Source organism: Monodon monoceros, unplaced genomic scaffold (genome assembly GCF_005190385.1).
Source record: "Monodon monoceros isolate NGI ecotype Baffin Bay Population unplaced genomic scaffold, NGI_Narwhal_1 Super_Scaffold_2, whole genome shotgun sequence".
NCBI classification, from domain to species: Eukaryota; Metazoa; Chordata; class Mammalia; order Artiodactyla; family Monodontidae; genus Monodon; species Monodon monoceros.
This window is the reverse complement of record NW_021703776.1, coordinates 50,574,458-50,600,840: the sequence shown is the minus strand read 5'-3', so window position 1 is coordinate 50,600,840 and position 26,383 is coordinate 50,574,458. Positions and strand designations below refer to the sequence as shown.

Genomic DNA, 26,383 nt, shown 5'->3' with positions numbered 1-26,383 from the left:
TGTATATATACATGATATTTTTACTTCAGAGAGGTTTGTAGTTGCCTAGGTGCTTGGGGTTTAGCAATCTTATATGTGGACTTAATTTTCTACAGTAGCAAATTCTGCCTGAAGATTAATTAGGTACAAAAGATTAGTATTTTAAGCAAACTTAAACTCACACAGTCTGGTAGTTCTTTTTTCCTGGATACTTTTAAGTGAAGTCTTATAATATGATACTTGGGGAAAAGAAGCTTTCTGGACTTTTTCTTTCACCAAATCAGAATAAATTCTGTAAATGGTTATGTGTGTTAGTTAAGGCCCTAATTTTTTAACTATTTTCAAACATCTCCCCTGCAACCACTCTTTATACACCTTCAGAAAGACAATCACTCCAGTGGCCACTGGAATCCTCTGACTACCTGAACGCCCAATTTAGGACAACTATGAATGCTGATTTCAAAAGTAGACAGCTAAAATGATCCCCCAAAATCTTCACCGAATTCTTAAGAATAAGATAAATACGAAGATTACAAAGCAGAACTGTAATTTACCAGAACACGTGGGTAAAATAATTCATCCAATATGGGAGTGGAAAGGCATAAAATCATTAATTCCACTCTAAAACACCACAGCAGGTCCTATTTTTTTTTCCTTTTCCAGCATTAAGGAAATTCATTCCCCCTAGCCACTAGATTTGGCACAGAGATACTCTAGTTTTTCCATATTGTCTGGATTTTTCATTTTTATTTCCTTTTTTTTTAAAGCATGTGATTAATTATACACCTGTCTTTAAATTCCTCCTTATATACCGGTCTTTTGGGTTCCACATTTGAAAAGAAGGAAATGTGGAGTTAATTTTATTCTAGGTTAGAAACAGATAAAAGCTAAAGGTGGTCAAAATACATTGTTCTTCTTGAAGAGAGGTTAACTATTTTATAATTCTATACTGTTTTTGCTACTGGGTGGTAGCTTTATTTACATCAAATTGCTTCCCTTTCTGTTAGGCATCTTTACACAGAGTCCCTCAAACAGAAATGAGCGGATTACCCAACACTACCCTATGTATAGCTTCACATACATCCTGGTGAATATCCTGTTCACAATTTAGGCGATGAAAGAAAACCTACAGTTGTTTTAATTTGGAAGCAAAATAATCACTTCTCTCCAGTGAGGCTTAGAGAGAGAGAAAAAAAAAGGGGGGGCCAGAGTCTTCCTGTAATACTTTGTGGAGGGGCAGTGCTGCAGCAGGGTTAAAAAAATAAAAAGTAAAACAAACACAAAACCTGAGAGTGGGTAAGTAGGCCAGCAAAAGAGAGACCATCTGATTACATGGAAGCACCCTGAGCTGGGGTACTGGGCTGTGTTGTCCCACTGGCGTGTAAACTGCGTGTGTTTGTGTATGTGTAAGGGTGTGTGTGTGTATGTGTACACATAGAGATTTAACAGGGAGCACAGAGGGAATTAGAAAGAGCCTGGCCCATTTTTAATTTGGGTCTGTTTGCTTGCATTTAGCACTTAAGGGCTTCTACATTCAGTTTGCTCAAAAGAGTGATGAAGCACTCCTTGCTTATGCCTCAAATCAGAAATGCATGAAGTGCAGCTGCAGAGATAATACATTTTCCCCAAAGGCTTTGGCTGAGCAAATTAGGTGTCAATGGGGTGCCTGCGCAGGCAGTACTCTCTCTAATTAGTCTCTTGAGCCTAGTTGGTGGCGGGTATGAGATGATCTAATCAATTGGTCTGTGTCTGATGGTTCGTGTAAAAATCCTACCAGGCAGACTCTCTCCCACAGGTCACCCACCTGCACAGCGGGGCTGCTCATTTTCATTTTTCATCTCCTCCATCACATGATGCTGACAGTTGGTTTTGAATCCAAAAAATATCTAGTTCATAGGGCACATGGGTCAGAACAAAGTTGCATTATGGGTACCAGCAATCCAATTAATTAATATTTATAGCTGAGAAGCTCTAATGTAGATATTTCTGAATAAGGATTTTACCAATAAAAATCTAATTTCTTCTTTAAAACATTCATTTCTAGAGAAAGAACATTGTAAAAACAGAAAGCAAGATATAAATGGCATCCATTAATCTTATGGTTTATATACCTAGGAGTTGACGTGCACATAGTTTATAATTTATATTCAGTTTCATTTGTATTGTGTGTGTGGTGTGGTGCATTTTAATAATTAAATGTAAGGAAGGATTTTGCTATTATACTTTGCTTCCCTATGGATGTTGTGTGCCCTCTCCTTCCACCTATATGCCCACCTGTCAAATGCATGATTACATTTAGATTTTAAAGAATTTTTCTAGCAGTAAACTCACCTACCTCATATGCAGTCCTTGAAAACTGAAACAGATGCTGATGCCACCGAAGGAGGAAGAAAGGACATCCCATGCTGCCGGTGAACAGTATTAGGCAGGGTAGTGGGCACAGTTTGGGCTCAGCTGCTCACAGAGATGGGAAAGGGTCTAGCTCTCACTGGCATCTCCCTTCTTTTCGTATTATTGGCTCCTTTCATTAAATGTCTGAACCTAAACCTAAGTAATAGACATCTCATAATCACTCTGTTCACCTTTTATTATCCAATTACTGTTATTTTGTATTATCCTTTATTATCCAACTCTGCTTATGCCCTGGGTTAGGTACATGATTCTCCTAGAGATTACACCCAAAGAATCAGAGCAAAGGCAAGGACAAACACCAGGAATGACTAAAAGAAAGTCTTAAATCAACCCAATAGGAAAGTAACATGCTATGGATGATGGTGCGCACATATGGTTACATAAAATCAGATATATTGAAAATCAAATCATTTTTTTCAAATAGAATGTCATGGAAAATGTTTGACCTACAGGAAGGTGTTAATCTTACCCACCTTTCTCAGCCTGTAGTGTATCTGTGGATGGCCACCTCTGTTCCCAGCACTGTGCTCTTTCAGCAAGAGCATAGGCACAGCATTTGCCCTTGGTCACCATGCCAGGAGGGAATAACATCTGAGAACATATTCCACTCCCAAGTTCTCAGATTCTACCTTTCCCCTTTCTGTTCATTCCACAACTGTCTACTGACTACCTGAGCTAGGTCTGGGCTATGCTCTAGGGACACAATGGCAAACAAAACCAAGATTAATCAAGAATATAATGATGCCACCTGCCACCGTACATGCTCCCTCACAGCAAATGCCCTCAGACCACAGGGACTACATGAAGTCTGTAGTTCAGAAAGGTCAGCTTGGGTGCCAGGTCTGCATCCTACTGATTAAAGTGGTGGAGTGGAGGAGAGCCAGGCAATGACTAGTTCATTCGGGTGTGGCTGTAGGAACTCTGTGTCTAGGCAAGCAGATGTCAGGACAAACCCTGACTCCTGTTTGGCCAGGGTGGGCAGGCTTCCTGGAAAAGCTGGCATCTCTTAGAAGAAAACAATAGGGGAAAATCTTCATAACTTTTAGATTTTTAGATATGACACAAAACCCACAAGAAACAAAAGAAAAATATGGATAAATTGGACGTCATCAAAATTAAAATTGTGCATCAAAGGACACTATCAATACGGTGAAAAGGCAGCCCACAGAATGGGAGTAAATATTTGCAAATCAAGGGATTAATATCCAAAATATATTTTTTAAAAAAACTCCTACAACTCAACAACAGACAAACAATCCAATTTAAAACTGGGCAAAGGACTTGGATAGATATTTCTTCAAGTAAAATATACAAATGGCCAACAAGCTCAAACATCACTTATTATTAGGGGAATGTGAATCAAAATCACAGTGCCATACCAGTTCATACCCACTAGGCTATCTATGATCAAGAAAAAACAAAAAACCAGAAAAATAACAAACGTTTGCAAAGGTGTAGAGAAATTAGAACATTTGTATATTGCTGGGGGGATTATAAAATGGTGCAGCCACTGTGGAAAATGGTTTGCCAGTTCCTCAGAAAATTAAACAGAATCACCATATGACCCAGCAATTCCACTACCAAGCGTTACCCAAAAGAATTGAAAACAGGTACTCAGACAAATATTTGTGCATTAATGTTCATAGCAGCACTATTCACAATAGCCAAAAGGTGAAAATAACCCAAATATACATCAACTCGTGGATATTTCATACAGAGACAAGAAAGCAGATTCACTGTTGCCAAGGAGCCTGGAGCAAGAGAAGAATGAGAATGAAGGATATAAGATATGTAAATAAAGGATATAAGGTCTCCTTTGGGGATGACAGAAATGTTTTGGAATTAGATAGAAGTGATGGTTGCGCAACATTGTGAATGCACTAAATGCCAGTTAATTATATGCTTTAAAATGGTTAATTTTGTGTTATATGAATTTAGCCTCAATTTTTTAAAAAAGGGTGGAAGGTTAACCTTCCAAAAATCATCATAGTAAGTGGGGGAAATGAGTAGAGGGTGGAGAGGATGCTGTTTTAATGGTTCTTAACTGTAAGATTGGAACTTGTTGCTCCCTTGGTCAAGGTAGTGCCATTCAGGGGTGATGTGCTTGGTACCCTAGCCTGCAAGGGCAGCAGTAGGGCAACTGCACTGCAACGTCTCGACAAACGACCACTGTTCCCTGTCTGCCAGAGAAGATGCCTGTGTGGCAGTGTGGAAGGGGACAAGCAGGCCTGACCAGGCCTCAGTGACCTCAAGCTTCTAAACTGAGATAATGAGTTGGTTCTGGGATTCAGTGGAGCTGATGGATCGAATCTCTGGGCTGTGCGACTTGACCCTGACAGTGTTTCTTTTCACGCTTCCTGGCAAGACATTATTTTCCCATCCTAGAAACTCAATGAAAATGCTTAAGGGCCAAAAAAGAAACGGAGAGGGAAGCAGAGTGAACATTCCTTCTTTCTTCTTGAACCGTTCACATGGAAGTAGTTACCGAATTTAAGCAGGCATCATCGGAAATGCACAGTTGTATGCAGGATATTGGGAAGAGGTTGGCAATTCAGGTCACGCGGGCCAATTTTCATTCTGCTGAAACTAGGTCTGATAATCGGCACTGTGGAATGATATACAGCTGGATTTTTTTAAAAACATGTATGTGATCCGTTTTTCTATTTCATGTTCATAAAAATGAACACGATACATCCTTTTAATGGTCTGTATGATGCTACAGGCATTTAATTAAGACCAGTATTAGTGCTAATGATTTGGGGAAGGAAATTTGCTGAATTTCTTTTTCTCTAAATAATCCAAGAGGAGGTTAGACCATTTAAATTCATGGAGTTAAATTAGAAAATGCAATCAGAGCATTTGTTTATCGTATTATAAAGGACTGTTTTGGTTAAGGAGACTGCTCTGCTTCCAACATGTGTGCTCGAGGCCGCTGTGGAAAGAATGGATAGGCTCACTTTGGCCTGACCAATTCTGATGTCTCATGTAATTTAGGAAAAATGAATGATGTAAGGTTTTTTTGGTTGTTTTGTTTTTAACATATAACAATTTTTTCTCTTCCTCCTTCCAGGATTAAGTTGTCATCATTCTGGGAAGGAAAAAAAAACCATTAATGAAGTGGCCAATAATACGAAGGGAATCATGGATCAGTCTCCTTTCACTCCCTGTGGTGGATTTCGCTTACAAGAAAATTGAAGCTGGCAAGACCTGTTTTCTCTGCAATTTAAAACCTTGCACGCATTTGGATACCTTGTGATTTCCAAAAACTATGTGAAGATTAAGTTTTGCTTACTGATACATGGCATGTATTCTTCTCAGTCTTTTGTGTTTGATTTTTTTTTGATTTCCCTCTGCACCACGGCGTCTCTGTAAAGGTTTTTATGCTTTCACCAGCCATGTCTTAAATACATTAAGACAACACACTCAGTGTTCACACTTCTTCAGTAATGTCTGTACTTGAAAGCCACATAGTGGCATAAAACAATGTGTGTTTTCTCTGAGAGCAATGCACATTTTGCAACCACCAGGAAGGAAAACTATAGCTAAAAAAATACCCATGTTCTCTGACTGACTTGACACCTTGGTCCCTGGCCGTGGGACCCCACTTGTCTCTTTAAGGACACTGGCAAATGTGTGTTTTTGTTTTGTTTTGTTTCTTGGAAATAACTGCACACTTATATAGGATATTAGACTCTGCTTAGCATTTTCAAGCCACATGGCATGACTGTTCTCCGAGCAGGCTGGAAGTGAAGAAACAAATATGAAGCATTAAGAACAAAGACAGGGATAAATCACTTCCTTTTGAACCTCTAGAAATTGAGGTAGCTTTTTAAATGCTTTCTGGGTCTTGTCAACATCTTATTTTTTTCCATCCACTTTGTTACGCTTTGTGAGTATTTTCTAAATGGTGAAAAGAGTGAGGAACAGAATGTTTAAAGCACAGGTGCAAAAGAATTGTATCTGCTAGATGAGCCCTGAATGCTGTCTTTACTAGTCAACATTTAAAAAGCAAATTACAAAGCTATCCAGAGTTTGATGCAAATTACAAAGCTATCCAGAGTTTGAAATTTGCTCATTTACACCAAAACACCTTTGAACTACATTTTTCTAAACATTCCAGGCTAATTGGAAGGCATCATTGGGTACCCTAACTTTAAGCAGTCTCCAGGAATAACTGTTCGGATGCAGGTTTTAGAAACAAGGCAGGAGTCTTGCTTTAAAGATGGAAAAGGGAAAAAGGAAAGGCCCAGCTTCCCTTGTTTAAGAGAGACCTTGGAGGATGAAGGCGAGTATGTGACGTGGAGGGGAAGGTGGATTGGGCATGCGCGTGCTTTGATCCAGAGGGAGAGCTGCCTGGCGCAGGTCTGTTCCCGGTGGGGCAGGCCTCACTGCAGACCCCAAATAACACTGGGGCAGCTAGGAAACTTCATCTCGAGCATGAAACCTAGCTCCTGAGGACACCAGTTCTCATGGAAATACCTTCATGTACATTGTTTTACATTTCCTAGTAGAGAGGAGGAGAGGCTGAGAACTTGAAACGTGTCGCACTTTCTAGGATCAAGAGTAGGAATTATGAGCCAGTTTGACAAAAACTTTCCCTGAGAGTCAGGTGAAGGAAAAGCTTTTCTATAGTCACCCAGTATACCTAGGAAACTGGACCCAGAATTTCTAAACATTAAAACAGTACTTCCCCTGGAGTGGGGTGTGAGTATAGATGTCAGGTCACAATCCATCTTGTCCAAAGTAGTAGTCATTGTAAGCTTCTAAGTGCTAAGCGAGAAATTATTTACTGATTGATTTTAAAGAGAGGAAAAGTTACCCAAGGCCAGAATGCTTACTGTTCACTACCTAGAAATACTTCCCATTCTCCTTTCATACATTCCAACTCTTTGGCAGTCTTTAGAGGTATTTTGATTTAACGTGTATTTACATTAGGATTTCTTAAAGTAAATGTGGAGAGAAAACTTTATGTGCAATCAAAAACCGGCCTTTCCTGTGATTTATTTTGAATTATTCGTTGGGGGGAGAGGCATAACTTTTGTACTTAATGAAGTTTAAACCAAGGGCTGATGATGCTCCAGTCTTGCTATGTAATAAGCTTTCTAACTTGAAATTTTGAAAATATTTAATGTTTAAAGACTTCAATTAGAAATGTTAGAGTTACTCAGAGATATATACCCCTGTCATTGGCAGCTTCTCTTGGGAAATGAAACGTAATACTTCTCAGTGGGGGGGGGGGGGGGGTAAATCTGTTTTATTACAGAGACATATGTCTCAGAAGGGTCTCATTTAGGAGGTTTTCGGTTCCCCATGCTTGCCATTGGTGCAGAACATCAAAGTTTACTTTGTCTCTCTCTTTCCTCTCCCATTTGCGAACACCACCTTCTTTTTTTTTCCCTCCTCTCGCTGAGGACAGCCATGAAAATCACTACAGACTGTGTTCATGAACAGATTTACTATTCTATTGAGAAAGCACTGGAATGTTTTGTGAGATTATTTTTATACAAAGGAGTAGCTTGAATTCAAACAGCTGGCATAGTTAGAACACGTTAGCATGGTAGCTGTATCCGTGTGATGTCACTGCACACACAGTATTTTGAAAGGCAACTTGGGACTTCATGTCCATTTTCTTAAAGGAAGAGTTTGGTTGACTTAAAAATAAATACAAGATACATAGGACATGAAAAAAAAATGTTTGCAGTGCTCAGATTAAAAAAAAGGGGGCATAAGGCGGAGGTGGCTGTCCGTCCCCTGACACAAGGATGAGAAGCTATTTCTACCTCCCAAGGGTGACGAGAAGAGTTTCCAGAGGAGCCTCCAGGCTTGTGGAGAAAGCAAGGTCTCTTGGTATCCTTTCCTCAGTGTGTACATGATAGCCAGTGTAATCAATACCCTAGGTAATGCGTCTATACAAGATAATCACCTGTGAATATTACTGGTTTTGTAATCTTTGTTATATAAGGGGATGTTTAGGCTGTACATACTGGGGTAGATTATTGCCTGCCCCTATACATAGGAATATGCTGCATAATTGCATATAACTCCCATCTCCCTTACCAGCTTGTAGGCAGAGGAAACCACATAAGTTACTGCCTTGCAATTTTCTCATACACCAAAAACCAAACCAAACAAAATTCAAATAAAATAAGCAATCTCCTATTCTCATTCCCTTCCTACAGCAGCATATTTTAGAGGCACATACAAAATCTACATTCTCTCTAGTTGGGAGTGGATTTAAAAAATTCTTCTTTTATCTTTTTTTTGTATGATACACTGAGATGTGTACTTTCTAACAGGGGGTTGATACCTAAGAAATGAGCTAGCATTATTCAGAAAATTATTATACTTCAAAATGACACATAGTAAGGAGAATGGAATAATACACGTTGCATATTTGTTACCAATTGTAATTTGTCTGTATTATGAAAGACGTAATGGTTTGTCAGCTGTCACTGTCGTTTTCTTGTAACATGATATGGAATAAAGTATAACAGAATCTCTGTACATTTTCTTGTTACATCTTCTTGGTGGGTACCAAATAACACCATATACTCCATCAAAGAAACATTGTCTTAAAAACTCTTAGACACAACCATTCTTAAAGAATGCAAACAAGAGGGGCTTACCTGGTGGCGCAGTGGTTGAGAGTCCGCCTGCCGATGCAGGGGACACGGGTTCGTGCCCTGGTCCGGGAAGATCCCACATGCCGCGGAGTGGCTGGGCCGCTGAGCCTGTGCGTCCGGAGCCTGTTGCTCTGCAACGGGAGAGGCCACAACAAGTGAGAGGCCCGTATATCGCAAAAAAAAAAAAAAAAGAATGCAAAAAACAAGAGACCAAACACACAATGCTCTTGGATGTGGGAAGGAGTGAGTTAGTTGGCATGTTCCAGAAATTTGTTAAACCCTCCCTTTGCTTGATTTGCTATGCCGAATGCAGGTAAAGGACTAGAGGTTGTGCAAAACAAATCTTGTGAGCTCCAAGATCTTCACAATTCCCCCAGCTCCTTACTGACATTCACCACATGTTCTGTGCATCTGGAGCCAATCTGGTTTTGTTTAATGACAATCTTACTAGTATCTTTTATTGCCTCCTCTTCTCTTTTTTTTTTTTTTTTGCACATATACTAAGATGAGGTGAGTAGGTTACCCTCCATTGAACACAAATCAAAGCCTGAGCACGCTGACATTCTGCCAGAAGCGTTAGTGTTCTCGGAGCTGAGCACGTTTCCCTGAACACGGCCTAGTGGGCGCCTGCACCTGACCCAGCACTGCTGGGAGCCGCACTAGGATGGACAGTGCCACTTGGGGAGGCCAGTTTCATTTCTATCATCACCTCTTCTTGTCGGATCTGTCAGCTTCATAACCCCAAACAAAGCCCCATCAATGGATAATAAAGTTCATACCAGATACAGTCATCAACTTCTAGATATGCTATTTGGTGATTTTAAAATGTTTCTCCTTGAAGGTAAAAATCAAAATTCATATATCATGTTAAGAAGACCTACGACTCCCAGCCTTCTCCTGCACAGACCCTCACCCCAGCAGCACCCACCTCAGGTTTCCCTTCCCTTGCTCCTTTCCTATAACCTCTGTGATTTCCTAGTTTGGAAGCCCTCACAAGCTGACACTCTCACAGAACCGAATGTAAGTGTTCTCAGTTGATGTATATTGCATTCCACAAAAGCTCGTGAGAGCCACCGCATCTCCAGCCTCCACCAGCCCGTGCTGTCTCCCCTAAAGCAGCAAGTCACCTATGCCAAAGGCACGTGCACTTCCACACAGCCCTGCCACCACCAGTGGATTCTGAGATAGGAGATGGCGTAGAGGCAGACGTCGTGGTAGCCAAGGTAGAGATAACAGGCACATTTCTTAGTTAAATGGGAGCCATAAGTGACCCTGAAAACTGATTAGAACTAGAAAGGTGTCAAAAGCATAACTTGTTCCTTGGAGCTGTTTCAAGGGAGCAAAATGTATGCCATCGTCCCACTTCAGTGACAGTAGCACAGATGCCCATTGCTGACATCATTTCCAGCAGCCTCGGCGGTGGGCTTGACCGCATCCCTGGGTTGATTTAATCCCACTAGCTCTTGAGAAAAGAGAGGAGGTGGAGGGCTGGTATCTACCAGAGGCCAAAGAAATAGCTTGGAGAAATAGTTCTAACTTTTTTAATGTGGAAGTAGAGATGACAGTCAACTCTCAGCTCCATAATTGCCCAGGGTTGCCTTGCTCTTTTTCAGCAGGGCCGTTGTTCCAGCTCTGCCAGGTTGGAGCATGTGGTGTGTGCTCGCAGAGACAAGCAGTTAGAGTCAGGAGGGCGGTACTCCCAGCCTTGCCATTGGCCCCCAGAGGAAAGAGAAACCAGAGGGGAAGGTGTCGGAGCAACCCGGTGCCACTAGGTTAACGCGTACCATCGCTGAAGAATGGCGGGCATTGTAAAGCTCCGCCATGAGGACCCCGCCGTGGCCCAGCAGCCTGCTGCTACCAGTGGGTGGTGGCGTTATGGGCATTAGCTTTGAGAAGCTTATACAGCAGAGGGGGCTAGGATAAAGGACACAAATCAGGAGAAAACTGACAAGATTAAAAAAAAATCCAAGGCTTCGTATTTACTGTTCATCCCCCATGCTCTCGGTGTGCTATATTGTCTGCGTTGAGTCATGCTGAGAGAGAGCCAGGCACAATAATAGCTCGGAGCAGCCTTGCAGCCCCAGAGCCAGCCTCTGCCAATGGTGCTGACTGTGCCGGTGGAGAATGGGATTCTGATAGAGTCGTCTTTTTTCTCCTTCCCTGTGAGACCACCAATAATTACGGAGGGCATGCTGCAAAGATGGGGTAAGGGTTCCCAGTTGGAGTGTATCCTGAGAAGTGACCCAGCGGGGGTCCTGGCGAAGGTGTGCCTGCCTGACAGATGCAGACAATGCTGGGGACATCCAGGGACATATGTTTGAAGCAGCGGTTCAAGGATTTAGGTTCAAACGCAACTTAGCTTATACATCCTACTACAGTGTGAAACAATGGCTCTCTTCCCTCTCACCATCTTCAAACAAATCGAATAACTGGGTACCTTGCGGATCCCTGGGGCAAGCAGGCACAAGTCCCTTATTCTGACCAACATTGGGGAAATCCAAACCCTCTGGTATCCAATCCCCTTAGCCCAGCAGCTAGCAGCCCCGGCTCTCATTAGAATCATGGGGAAGTTTTGAAAACACCTCCACCCCAGACCAATTCATTCGAGAAATACTGAGGGTGGGTCCCTGGCACCGGTCTGTTTGGGAGCTCAACAGGTGTTTCTCTCGTGCACCTCGCGTGAGAACTGCTAGCCTCTTGCCTTCCTCATGTCTGTCTGCTCCTCCAGGGAGCAGGCAGGCAAACTTGCTGTAAGAGCCAGATAGTAAATAGATCCAGCTTTCTGAGCCATACAGTCTCTGTCAAAACGACTCACTCTACTGTCAGAGTGTGAAAGCAGCCATGCCCAATATATAAATGAATGAGCATGGCTGTGTTCCAATTAAACAATTTATGGGGCATTGAAGCTTGAATTTCATAATTTTCACATGTCATGAAATATTTTGCTCTTGATTTTTAAAAGCTATTTTAAAAGTAAAACCTATTTGTAGCTCGCAGCCTGTATAAAAACAGGCAGTGGGCAGGGATTTGCCCGGGGGCTGTTGTTTGATTACCTTGGCTTAGAATGCGCCCTGGTAATGGGGTTAGGCCAGGACCACCCCTGAGAGTTGCCAGGCCCAGGACAGAGCCAAAATGGAAGCCCATGTACCATATAGCTAAATATTTCACACTATAAATCCAGCTGACAAAATGTTAAATAAATTCTATTATTTTACCTTGACAAATATGTCTTCATAATGACCTAGAAAAGCCAGGGCTGCACTTAGAATTCTCAGACTCCTCTAAGTTCACCAAAACTTGGCGGCGTGTAGCATACATATGTGTGGGCACCCCACCCTGCCCCCCGCATCCACACTCTGTCCGTACCTGTGGCAAACAGCCCCTCCTTGGCCAGCCCGCGGGTATCAGCTGCATACACTTATGGAGGGAGTTTTTGGGGAAGACTCCAATTGCAGAGAGGATTCCAGGGTCCCAGGCATCTGGAGAATATGAATAGAAGTGGGGGAGATTGGCTCCTGTTGGGCATGGCACCATGGATTCCTCATTCTCTGGAGGAGGGCTATGCCTGCCGATGATCAGAGCCAGGCCCTTTAAACATGGGAACCAAAACAGAGCTCCCTCTTGCCTGGGTCTAAGGGCACTGCCGGTGGGCGATAGGAGGCTGAGAATTAGCTACTGTGAGTTTTCAGGTCCATGGGGCATTTCATCTGCCCACTCTACTCTGATCCTGTGGAAGCAGACATCGTAAGGGGAAGGGCAAAAAATTGTTTCAGCACATCTCTTGGAATTAAAGGATCTGCCTCCTGTTAGTCATGTGCTGGAACTAGCTGATACCAGACCACCAGAACCAACTGTATACCTAGGAATTTTGTGAGCCAGTTCTTAAATCGTTAATAACTTGAAATCAGATGGGAGTATTTACACCACAGAAATTGGCAAATTCTACATATCACGGTTTTTTTTTTTCCTTTGTGGTTTTGATTTTGGTTTTGGTTTGGGGTTTGTTTTGTTTTGTTTTTTGTTGCTGTTTTTTGTTTTGTTTTTGAAAGAGAGCCTGTTTTCCAGCACAGCATTGCTTCTTGACCTCTTTCTCCCCAGGCTCATCCCGTACCTCTCCACGCACAAGTCCTAAACTTCCCATTGATCCCTGGATATCCCAGACCTCTACGTGCCCCTGTTCTTTTGCACACACTGTTCCATCTGATTGGAATGCCCTTTCCCATTTTTCGAGCAAGCAAGTTCCCATTAATCCTTTTAAAGCCCTGTTCCAAAACTATCTCTGTTGCCAAACATCCCAGAATTCCCCCTCAAAACAGTTTTTCCTTCTTCCATGTTCCCACATTACTTTGGAAACAGTAACAATACAGGCCTTTTTACAATCTCTATCTCCTCAAGCCTGAAAATGGTGACCGAGGCACAGACGTTTAACAGTGGGTTTTTTTAGATAAATCAATGATTAAAGGATAAATACAGATTAAACAAGTGAGATTGAATACAGTTTACCATCCTAAGAAAGGGTTTAGAAGCCTGCAAACAATGTGAATATACTATATGTATACTAAATGCTATGACATGCAATTATATACAAGGTATGGCTTAGCTCTATGGGAGAAAGGGAAACCACAGAGGAAAAGATCTCCTCAGGGAGTTCACTGAAGCAGTTCCTACACTTGGCTGACTACCAAAATCACCTGGGGAGCTTTCTGAACATTTCTCCTGAATCGCAGCCACAGGGGTGGCAGTCCAGGTGTGTGTACTTTTTTTTTTTTTTTTGCGGTACGCGGGCCTCTCACCGCTGTGGCCTCTCCCGTTGCGGAGCACAGGCTCCGGACGCGCAGGCTCAGCGGCCATGGCTCACGGGCCCAACCGCTCCGCGGCATGTGGGATCTTCCCGGACCGGGGCATGAACACGTCTCCCCTGCATCGTCAGGCAGACTCTCAACCACTGCGCCACCAGGGAAGCCCCAGGTATGTGTACTTTTAAAAATCTCCTGAAGTGATTCTGACAGTCATCCATGGTGATGATCGCTCTAGGGAAGTTTAGATGCATAACCTCTTAACCAGTCTATTTTCCTCCCTCTCAAGTCTCCCCTCTACCCTCTGCTCTGCTTGGTCGGGCAGAGGATTCGTTGGGAAGCCTGGGGTCATGCCCCACCTTCTGAGCCCACACTAGAGAATAGGCAAGAGGCAGCTGTTTGCATGGGGTAGAAACGGAGCTTGGATGTGTGTGTCTCCCATATCCCCACAATGCAGAGACGATCTGGGATGGGAAGGGACGGGGCCTCTGTTTGCTATCTTGGGCACAAGTGTGCTGAAGTGGACATCGGGGCGATATTTGGGGGAAATCCCAGGGTGAACTAGACCAGAACGTCCAAACGATATTAGCAAAGCCAGAGCACCATGTTATTAGGGACTCGTCTTGAAGCTTAGTGTCAAATGAAGTCAAGACCTGGAGTCAAATGAAAGTAGCAAACCAGGGAAGAGGAGAGAAAAGTGAGACACAGAGTGGCCCGGACAAAGCCTGCAGATGTCGACCAACACTGACAGCTAGGTTTGCACAGCATCCTGGGTTACCATCTTGCTGAAAAACTCCAGGGATTCCCATTCACACAGAATAAAACATGACTGGTGACCCCTTGTTCTGATTATCTTTGCTGCTTAAGAAATCACCGGAAAATTTAGTGTCTTAAAAAACAATCGTCATTTATTATCTCATAATTCTATGCGTCAGGAGCTCAGGAGCAGTTCAGCTGGGTGGTTCCAGCTTGAGGTTCTCATGAGACTACAGTCAGATGGTGGCTTAGCTGGGGTCACGTTTAAGGCTCATCACTCACGTAGCAGGTGCCAGAGCTGGCAAGACCCGGAGAGCTGGGAGCTAAAAGAGCTAGAGCAAAGCACCTCTAACTGAATGTGGTTTCTCCACAAGGCCTCTTAAGCATGATGGCTCAAGTTAGCTGCACAGTTAATATGGTGGCTCAGGGCTCCAAAGCACATGCACCAAGAGAATAAGAGAACCAGGTAGAAGGTGTATTGCTTTTTATGGCCTTGCATTCCACTTGTTAGAAATGAGTCACGAAGGCCAGCCTATATTTAAAGGGAGGAGAATTAGACTCCACCTTTCAGTGGAAAGAATGTCAAAAAATTGTGGGTATGTTTTAAAACCACAACAATCTGCCCGCTTACCATAAGTTATATATATTGATCCCGATCCCACATGCAAAATACACTCACCCGCTCCTTGAACTCCCAAATATCTCATCTGGATAGCATCCATCTCACACTCAAGGTCCAGTATCCCATCATCCAAATCAGGTTCAGGTGCTGCAGACGAGGCTCTGTAGGTGCAGATTCACAATTAAAGCTTCCTGAGTATAGTTCTTGATCTGAAGATGTGTGAACTAAAGTGACAAGTTATTTGCTCCCCGCATCCAACATGCTTTGGTGGGATAGGCATAGGATAGCCACTACAGACATTTCTGAATCTGTAGCAATCAGGTAATCAGTCTGCAGCAATTCTGAAATTGAAATCCAGCCAGGCACATGTTGCCAGTTCCTTGATTAGAGCTCAGTATGGTTCCCTAGGAATGATTCTCCATGGCTCTTGACTTCATTCTTTGGGCTCTTGTCGCCTCCCCCTGAATTATCCTTCCTGTTCTATAAAATTTTGATAGCTGTGTAGTTTTCTCAGTCTGCTTCTTTCCCATAGAATTTTGGGATTCCAAAAACCTCTGTTCATTTTATACCCTCTGTCCCTCTTAGTCTGAGCTGGCAATGTTTTCGTTAGTACAAGTCTCCTTAATATTTTGTTTCTCATCAATCTTGTTAGGATTCACTCCATTAAACAAACATCGAATCCATCCAAAGCTTATCTCAAATGTCGAGATAAGCTTTTCTCTACCTTAGACTTCCTCTAAGGCTACTGCAGGACTGTGCCCTTAAGATTTTTATAAGCACTTCTGTTTAACGGAGACATCTAAAAGGCATGCCTTTCATATCTTTCGAGGGAATTTTGATGGTTTGAAAGAATCTATGCGGCACTACCTCAAATCTGGCTGAGGTCTTAAGGGTTCTTCACCGTTGCCTTCATCTTTAGATAGAAATTACATATTTTAATTTTAGCTGCATTTGCCATCTGCAGAAGATGAAACTGAGGAATAGTTTTATTTTTTGAACACCCAAAGTCTTGGCTCTTTTATAGTTAACAATTCTTTCTTTAGCTCGTCTTTTTCCTCTCGTATTTCCTATGGGCAGCTGGAAGAATCAGGTTGCCTTGAACATTCTTCCTGGAAATCCTACTGGATCATGAGTTTATTACGTACATTTTCTATTTTCCATGTTACCACTGGTGAAAGTATTCCTAGACTTTCCACCATTTCATAACCAGGGAATCCTTTCCTCCAGCTTCCAACACACCTTCCTCGCTTTCCTTTAATTCCTCTGTAACAGCCTCTTCAAAGCTCTTCCAATGTCCACCCTCTACCCAGGCCCTGAACCGCTGCTGCATGTTTTTAAGTTTTGTTATGGCAGTGGCTCACTTCTAGGTACCAAAATATTTCTATTTATCTATTGTGAAACAAATCACCCCCCAAACTGGTAGCCTAAAAACAGTATTCAGTTGTGTTCTCTTTCTTGGTTTCTGTGGATCCAGCATTCGGGATCAGCCTGTCTGGGTAGTTCTGGCTCGAGATCTCGGCGGTCGCTGGGCTTGGAGCCAAATCAAGGGCTCCTGCGCTCCTGTATCTGGCTCATGGGCTGGGAAGACCTGAATGGCTGGTGGCCAGAACTGCTGGCTCTCCACAGGCATCTCCTGTTTGTCTCTACATGCTCTCTCTCTCTGGGGTTTCCCTGGCATGGTGGTTTCCACGCTCCAAAGGAATACACCTCAAGAGAGACAGCCAGGTAGAAGCTGTATCACCTTTGATGAATTAGCCTCGAAAGCCACACAGAATCATTTCTGCTACCTACTCTTACTTAGAAGCAAGTCACTAAGACCAGCCCAATATTTAAAGGGAGGGGAATTAGGCCTACTGATGGGAGGTGTTTCAAATCGTACGCAGCCTTGTGTTAAAACCACCGCACCTCTTACAGGCACTGGCCTAGCATGCGTTTGCTTACTGATCTGGATGAGTTTGGTAGAATGGGAGAAAATCCAAGGCTGCAGTCTTCTTGAAATTCTGGGAGTTAGGTCTCTGTTTTAAAAATTATCTCCGATTGCTGGGGAAGATGGCGGAAAAGTAAGAGGCGGAGATCACCCTCCTCCCCACATACACACCAGAAATACATCCACACGAGGAACAACTCCTACAGAACACCTACTGAACGCTGGCAGAAGACCTCAGACCTCCCAAAAGGCAAGAAACCCCCCCCACGTACCTGGGTAGGGCAAAAGAAAAAAGAATAAACACAGACAGAAGAATAGGGATGGGACCTGCACCAGTGGGAGGGAGCTGTGAAGGAGGAAAGCTTTCCACACACTAGAAGCCCCTTCCCGGGCGGAGACTGCGGGTGGCGGAAGGGGAAAGCTTCGGAGCCACGGAGGAGAGCACAGCAACAGGGGTGCGGAGGACAAAGCGGAGAGATTCCCGCACAGAGGGTCGGTGCCGACCACCACTCACCAGGCCGAGAGGCTTGTCTGCTCACCCGCCGGGGCGGGCGGGGCTGGGAGTTGAGGCTCGGGCTTCGGTGGAGCGCCGGGAGAGGACTGGGGTTGGCGGCGTGAGCACAGCCTGCAGGGGGCTGGTGCGCCGCGGCTAGCCGGGAGGGAGTCCGGAGAAAGGTCTGGACCTGCCGAAGAGGCAAGAGACTTTTTCTTCCCTCTTTGTTTCCTGGTGCGCGAGGAGAGAGGATTAAGAGCGCTGCTTAAAGGAGCTCCAGAGACGGGCGCGAGCCGCGGCTAAAAGCGCGGACCCCAGAGACGGGCATGAGACGCTAAGGCTGCTGCTGCCGCCACCAAGGGGCCTGTGTGCGAACACAGGTCGCTATCCACACCTCCCTTCCGGGGAGCCTGTGCAGCCCGCCACTGCCAAGTTCCCGGGATCCAGGGACAACTTCACCGGGAGAACGCACGGCGCGCCTCACGCTGGTGCAACGTCACACTGGCCTCTGCAGCCGCAGGTCCGCCCCGCACTCCGTGCCCCTCCCTCGCAGGCTCGCCGCGCACTACGGGACCCACACCCCCCGAATCAGCGGCTCCTTTAACCCTGTTCTGTCTGAGCGAAAAACAGACGCCCTCCGGCGACCTACACGCACAGGCGGGGCCAAATCCAAAACTAAACTAAGCACCTGGGAGCTGTGAGAACAAAGAAGAGAAAGGGAAATCTCTTCCAGCAGCCTCAGGTGCAGCGGATTAAAGCTCCACAATCAATTTGATGTACCCTGCATCTGTGGAATACATGAATAGACAACGAATCATCCCAAATTAAGGAGGTGGACTCCGAGAGGAAGATTTATTATTTTTTCCCCATTTCCTCTTTTTGTGAGTGTATATGTGTATGCTTCTGTGTGAGATTTTGTCTGTATAGCTTTGCTTCCACCATTTGTCCTAGGGTTCTATCCATCCGTTTCTTTTTCTAAATTTTTTTTCTATTTTTTCTCTTAAAAATTATTTTTTTATTTTAATAACTTTATTATATTTTATCTTACTTTATTTTATTTCACTTTATCTTCCTTCTTTCTTTTTTTCATTCCCTCCTTCCTTCCTTCCTCCCTCCATCCCTCCTTTCTTTCTTTCTCTCTTTCTTTCTTTCTACTTCTACTAATTCTTTCTTTCTACTTTATCTCCCTTTTATTCTAAGCCGTGTGAATGAAAGGCTCTTGGTGCTCCAGCCAGGAGTCAGTGCTGTGCCTCTGAGGTGGGAGAGCCAACTTCAGGACACTGGTCCACAACAGACCTCCCAGCTCCACATAATATCAAACGGCAAAAATCTCCCAGAGATCTCCATCTCAATACCAGCACCCAGCTTCACTCAACGACCAGCAAGCTGCAGTGCTGGACATCCTATGCCAAACAACTAGCAAGACAGGAACACAACCCCAACCATTAGCACAGAGCCTGCCTAACATCATAATAAGTCCACAGACACCCCAAAACACACCACCAGACATGGACCTGCCCACCAGAAAGACAAGATCGAGCCTCATCCACCAGAACACAGGCACTAGTCCCCTCCACCAGGAAGCCTACAAAACCCACTGAACCAACCTTAGCCACTGGGGACAGACACCAAAAACAACGGGAACTACGAACCTGCAGCCTGCAAAGGAGACCCCAAACACAGTAAGATAAGCAAAATGAGAAGACAGAAAAACACACAGCAGATGAAGGAGCAAGATAAAAACCCACCAGACCTAACAAATGAAGAGGAAATAGGCAGTCTACCTGAAAAAGAATTCAGAATAATGATAGTAAAGATGATCCAGAATCTTGGAAATAGAATAGAGAAAATGCAAGAAACATTTAACAAGGACCTAGAAGAACTAAAGATGAAACAAACAACGATGAACAACACAATAAATGACATTAAAAATACTCTAGATAGGATCAATAGCAGAATAACTGAGGCAGAAGAACGGATAAGTGACCTGGAAGATAAAACAGTGGAAATAACTACTGCAGAGCAGAATAAAGAAAAAAGAATGAAAAGAACTGAGGACAGTCTCAGAGACCTCTGGGACAACATTAAACGCACCAACATTCGAATTATAGGGGTTCCAGAAGAAGAAGAGAAAAAGAAAGGGACTGAGAAAATATTTGAAGAGATTATAGTTGAAAACTTCCCTAATATGGGAAAGGAAATAGTTAAGTCCAGGAAGCACAGAGAGTCCCATACAGGATAAATCCAAAGAGAAATACGCCAAGACACATATTAATCAAACTGTCAAATATTAAATACAAAGAAAACATATTAAAAGCAGCAAGGGAAAAACAACAAATAACACACAAGGGAATCCCCATAAGGTTAACAGCTGATCTTTCAGCACAAACTCTGCAAGCCAGAAGGGACTGGCAGGACATATTAAAGTGATGAAGGAGAAAAACCTGCAACCAAGATTACTCTACCCAGCAAGGATCTCATTCAGATTTGATGGAGAAATTAAAACCTTTACAAACAAGCAAAAGCTGAGAGAGTTCAGCATCACCAAACCAGCTTTACAAGAACTGCTAAAGGAACTTCTCTAGGCAAGAAACACAAGAGAAGGAAAAGGCTTACAATAACGAACCCAAAAGAATTAAGAAAATGGGAATAGGAACATACATATCGATAATTACCTTAAATGTAAATGGACTAAATGCTCCCACCAAAAGACACAGATTGGCTGAATGGATACAAAAGCAAGACCCATATATTTGCTGTCTACAAGAGACCCACTTCAGACCTAGAGGCACATACAGACTGAAAGTAAGGGGATGGAAAAAGATATTTCATGCAAATGGAAACCAAAAGAAAGCTGGAGTAGCAATTCTCATATCAGACAAAATAGACTTTAAAATAAAGACTATTAGAAGAGACAAAGAAGGACACTACATAATGATCAAGGGATCGATCCAAGAAGAAGATATAACAATTGTAAATATTTATGCACCCAACATAGGAGCACCTCAATACATAAGGCAAATACTAACAGCCATAAAAGGGGAAATCGACAGTAACACATTCATAGTTGGGGACTTTAACACCCCACTTTCACCAATGGACAGATCATCCAAAATGAAAATAAATAAGGAAACACAAGCTTTCAATGATACATTAAACAAGATGGACTTAATTGATATTTATAGGACATTCCATCCAAAAACAACAGAATACATATTCTTCTCAAGTGCTCATGGAACATTTTCCAGGATAGATCATATCTTGGATCACAAATCAAGCCTTGGTAAATTTAAGAAAATTGAAATTGTATCAAGTATCTTTTCTGACCACAACGCTATGAGACTAGATATCAATTACAGGAAAAGATCTGTAAAAAATACAAACACATGGAGGCTAAACGGTACACTACTTAATAACGAAGTGATCACTGAAGAAATCAAAGAGGAAATAAAAAAATACCTAGAAACAAATGACAATGGAGACAAGACGACCCAAAATCTATGGGATGCAGCAAAAGCAGTTCTAAGAGGGAAGTTTATAGCAATACAATCCTACCTTAAGAAACAGGAAACATCTCGAATAAACAACCTAACCTTGCACCTAAAGCAATTAGAAAAAGAAGAACAAAAAAACCCGCAAAGTTAGCAGAAGGAAAGAAATCATAAAAATCAGATCAGAAATAAATGAAAAAGAAATGAAGGAAACGATAGCAAAGATCAATAAAACTAAAAGCTGGTTCTTTGAGAAGATAAACAAAAGTGATAAACCATTAGCCAGACTCATCAAGAAAAAAGGGAGAAGACTCAAATCAATAGAAGTAGAAATGAGAAAGGAGAAGTAACAACTGACACTGCAGAAATACAAAAGATCATGACAGATTACTACAAGCAACTCTACGCCAATAAAATGGACAACCCGGAAGAAATGGACAAATTCTTAGAAATGCACAACCTGCCAAGACTGAATCAGGAAGAAATAGAAAATATGAACAGACCAATCACAAGCACTGTGAAACTGTGATTAAAAATCTTCCAACAAACAAAAGTCCAGGCCCAGATGGCTACACAGGCGAATTCTATCAAACATTTAGAGAAGAGCTAACACCTATCCTTCTGAAACTCTTCCAGAATATAGCAGAGGGAAAAACACTCCCAAACTCATTCTACGAGGCCACAATCACCCTGATACCAAAACCAGACAAGGATGTCACAAAGAAAGAAAACTACAGGCCAATATCACTGATGAACATAGATGCAAAAATCCTCAACAAAATACTAGCAAACAGAATCCAACAGCACATTAACGGATCATACATCACGATCAAGTGGGGTTTATTCCAGGAGTGCAAGGATTCTTCAATATACACAAATCAATCAACGTGATATACCATATTAACAAATTGAAGGAGAAAAACCATATGATCATCTCAGTAGAGGCAGAGAAAGCTTTCAACAAAATTGAACACCCATCTATGATAAAAACCCTGCAGAAAGTAGGCATAGAGGGAACTTTCCTCAACATAATAAAGGCCATATATGACAAACCCACAGCCAACATCGTCCTCAATGGTGAAAAACTGAAAACATTTCCACTAAGATTAGGAACAAAACAAGGTTGCCTACTCTCACCACTCTTATTCAACATAGTTTTGGAAGTTTTAGCCACAGAATCACAGAAGAAAAGGAAATAAAAGGAATCCAAATCGGAAAAGAAGAACTAAAGCTGTCACTGTTTGCAGATGACATGATACTATACAAAGAGAATCCTAAAGATGCTACCAGAAAACTACTAGAGCTAATCAATGAACTTGGTAAAGTGGCAGGATACAAAATTAATGCACAGAAATCTCTGGCATTCCTATACACTAATGATGAAAAATCTGAAAGTGAAATCCAGAAAACGCTCCCATTTACCATTGCAACAAAAAGAATAAAATATCTAGGAATAAATCTACCTAAGGAGACAAAAGACCTGTATGCAGAAAATTATAAGACACTGATGAAAGAAATTAAAGCCGATACAAATAGATGGAGAGATATACCACATTCTTGGATTGGAAGAATCAACATTGTGAAAATGACTCTACTACCCAAAGCAATCTACAGATTCAATGCAATCCCTATCCAACTACCACTGGCATTTTTTACAGAACTAGAACAAAAAATTTCACAATTTGTATGGAAACACAAAAGGCCCCGAATAGCCAAAGCAATCTTGAGAACAAAAAACAGAGCTGGAGGAATGAGGCTCCCTGACTTCAGACTATACTACAAAGCTACAGTAATCAAGACAGTATGGTACTGGCACAAAACAGAAAGATAGATCAATGGAACAGGTTAGAAAGCCCAGAGATAAACCCACGCACATATGGTCACCTTATCTTTGATAAAGGAGGCAGGAATGTACAGTGGAGAAAGGACAGCCTCTTCAATAAGTGGTGCTGGGAAAACTGGACAGGTACATGTAAAAGTATGAGATTAGATCACTCCCTAACACCATACACAAAAATAAACTCAAAATGGATTGAAGACCTAATGTAAGGTCAGAAACTATCAAACTCTTAGAGGAAAACATCAAACTTAGAGGAAAACATAGGCAGAATACTCTATGACATAAATCACAGCAAGATCCTTTTTGACCTACCTCCTAGAGAAATGGAAATAAAAACAAAAATAAACAAATGGGACCTAATGAAACTTCAAAGCTTTTGCACAGCAAAGGAAAGCATAAGCAAGATGAAAAGACAACCCTCAGAATGGGAGAAAATATTTGCAAATGAAGCAACTGACAAAGGATTAATCTCCAAAATTTATAAGCAGCTCATGCAGCTCAATAACAAAAAACCAAACAACCCAATCCAAAAATGGGCAGAAGACCTAAATAGACATTTCTCCAAAGAAGATATACAGTCTGCCAACAAACACATGAAAGAATGCTCAACATCATTAATCATTAGAGAAATGCAAATCAAAACTACAATGAGATATCATCTCACACCAGTCAGAATGGCCATCATCAAAAAAATCTAGAAACAATAAATGCTGAAGAGGGTGTGGAGAAAAGGGAACCCTCTTGCACTGTTGGTGGGAATGTAAATTGATACAGCCACTGTGGAGAACAGTATGGAGGTTCCTTAAAAAACTACAAATAGAACTACCATATGACCCAGCAATCCCACTACTGGGCATATACCCTGAGAAATCCATAATTCAAAAAGAGTCATGTACCAAAATGTTCACTGCAGCTCTATTTACAATAGCCAGGAGATGGAAACAACCTAAGTGTCCATCATCGGATGAATGGATAAAGAAGATGTGGCACATATATACAATGGAATATTACTCAGCCATAAAAAGAAACGAAATTGAGCTATTTGTAATGAGGTGGATAGACCTAGAGTCTGTCATACAGAGTGAAGTAAGAAAGAGAAAGACAAATACCGTATGCTAACACATATATATGGAATTTAAGGGAAAAAAAATGTCATGAAGAACTAGGGGTAAGACAGGAATAAAGACACAGACCTACTAGAGAATGGACTTGAGCATATGGGGAGGGGGAAGGGTAAGCTGTGACAAAGTGCGAGAGTGGCATAGACATATATACACTACCAAACGTAAAATAAATAGCTAGTAGGAAGCAGCCGCATAGCACAGGGAGATCAGCTCGGTGCTTTTTGACCGCCTGAAGGGGTGGGATAGGGAGGATGGGAGGGAGGGAGATACAAGAGGGAAGAGATACGGGAACATATGTATATGTATAACTGATTCACTTTGTTATAAAGCAGAAACTAACACACCATTGTAAAGCAATTATACTTCAATAAAGATGTAAAAAAAAAAAATTATCTCCAACTGCATGTTATCCCCCATAAGCACTTGGGAAACCTTTGCTTTTGAATCTGGAGGTGATAACTGCCTGGCGTCCCACTTTCCTCACAGGAAACCATGTGTTATACAGAGGAGTTTTGTTCTTTGTCCCTCATTAGTTTCCTCTGTCCCCAAGCCAGGCAGCCACTGTCCCAAAGGAAAAAGAACCCTCCTCAAGTAGCCAACAATCAGCACGCCCTCCATCTCTAGTCTCTAAGACTTATTAATGAGTGGATTTGACTTAGCCTGAGTAAGTAGTTTTTTAATACTAATTGTTTTAAAACCCTGCTATGCCAAAGAATTAAATAAACACTTGTCTAGCTTTAAATATTTTGCAGGGGACTAAAATAACATCTTCTAGGACAGATGTTCTAGTTTTCAACCCCACTCATTCAAGGCAAGAAAATCTCTTTTCTACAAGGTTTTGATTCTGTGGCCATAGCTATAAGATGGTGTGCCATCAATTTTCCAAGTGTAGAGAAATTCTAGGGGTGCAGAGATTTTTCTTTGCAGGCTGACAAATGAAAGTGTATTTCAGTGTAGGGGGTGGTGCAAGGGAGTGATGCTCAGCCCTCAGAGATGACTAGAGTCTCCGCTTCTATATTTAGACCATGTCTTGCAACTCGTGAAAATGAATTGCTTGTTCTTTTTCCCCTAAGTCATTCTCTCTCTGCCCCCTACTCTCACCAGGCTTTATTTATTTATTTTTAGAACTAACTGAGTCACATGTGATTCCTTCCTAAAGCTTAAGACTTATTTTTAACAACGTGCTCAAACACAAATCCTATTGTTCACATCCTTAGGGAGAGTGAGTTACTCCAGAGGAAAAAAAAGGAGAGATTTCATATACATTTTTTATGCAGTGAATAATTTATATGAAAAGAAATTGTACAGAAAATGTGAAAAATCTTTGAATAATCCAGAGATTACTGTACTGGGACCAGAAGAGAAACGACTGAAATCCATAAAGCTTTGGAGGGAGCTAAGAGGGGGAGTTTTCATTCAAAGTTTTTCAGTGGTGTCCTTATGTTGTTTTGAACGCTGAGGTTCTATTGTTCCAGGGGGGGCTCATTCCACACCACCTGGCTCACTTTCTCTTTCCCACAGTTAACAAGTGTTGTTTGGACTCTAGGAAGTTTTGATAGAGACTCAGCTAGGGTAAATCACCGAGATCATTGATTTTGTCTAGATGAGTGGAAAAAAAAGTCAACAGTGGAGCAGAAAGAGAGAGAAAGAGAAGCAGTGAGCTATGATGACAAAATATCATATTGGATCAGATCAACTTCCCGCTCTTAGTCCCTTAATTTTAATCACATCTTTTCTTCTTGGGTATCAACAATATTGCTGCCCAAACCCTATGGCTATGGAGACATAAACATTTAAATCTACCAGAGACAGATGGTAACATAAATCTCCGTTGTTGCTTCCTTAGAGGATTCCCAGCGCTGTTGCCCTCTGCGGTAAATGGGACATCAGAGGTGACTATTTCCCACAAGGGCTCCTTTTGGATTCACCTGCAGGAAATAAAGATGCTTCATTGTTTTAGGGGGAATTTTGTCGGCTGCAATTGTGGGAATTACAACAGCAACAGAATGCTGAGGCTGGAATGAAATTTACCAAAATTAGCAACTCTACAGCTTCCTTTCTGCTCAGCCTCCCAGGGCAATAGATGTGGTTGTTACATCTGGCCACCTCTATCCAAAAGGTTTGGCTGTGATCATACCAGGCTAACAGACAGCCTTAATTATAGCAAGGGAAAGCCTGATGGTCAGCCCTGTTTTTGATCAGAGAATCTCAAAAATCGTATTTGAATTTATGATCCTGCACTTAACCAGAATATGGCCTTTTGCTGAATTGTCTTAATTTTTTTAATGTCCCATTTTTCTGTTCTGTGACAACTTTTGGT

General features: G+C 42.2%; 1 protein-coding gene and 1 long non-coding RNA gene across 5 annotated transcripts in view; one reads left to right on the top strand and one right to left on the bottom strand.

The window, feature by feature from the left end:
- CDK14 (cyclin dependent kinase 14) overlaps nucleotides 1-7,602 on the top strand; it is a 609,384-nt gene extending 601,782 nt beyond the window's left edge. For 3 of the 4 annotated variants that reach the window (XM_029234439.1, XM_029234435.1, XM_029234437.1), the window contains one exon: nucleotides 5,462-7,601. The gene's annotated coding sequence lies outside the window, so the exon portion shown is untranslated. Of the gene's footprint in view, nucleotides 1-5,461 lie in introns of all 4 variants that reach the window. The other variant, XM_029234436.1, reaches the window with a different exon arrangement.
- Nucleotides 7,603-8,941: 1,339 nt separating this feature from the next.
- On the bottom strand, nucleotides 8,942-15,352 carry LOC114902071. The gene is made up of 3 exons (XR_003795349.1): nucleotides 15,246-15,352; nucleotides 12,381-12,493; nucleotides 8,942-9,145 (listed from the first exon to the last, which is right to left on the bottom strand). It is a non-coding gene; the product is annotated as an uncharacterized LOC114902071 (long non-coding RNA).
- Between the last annotated feature and the right edge of the window lie 11,031 nt (nucleotides 15,353-26,383).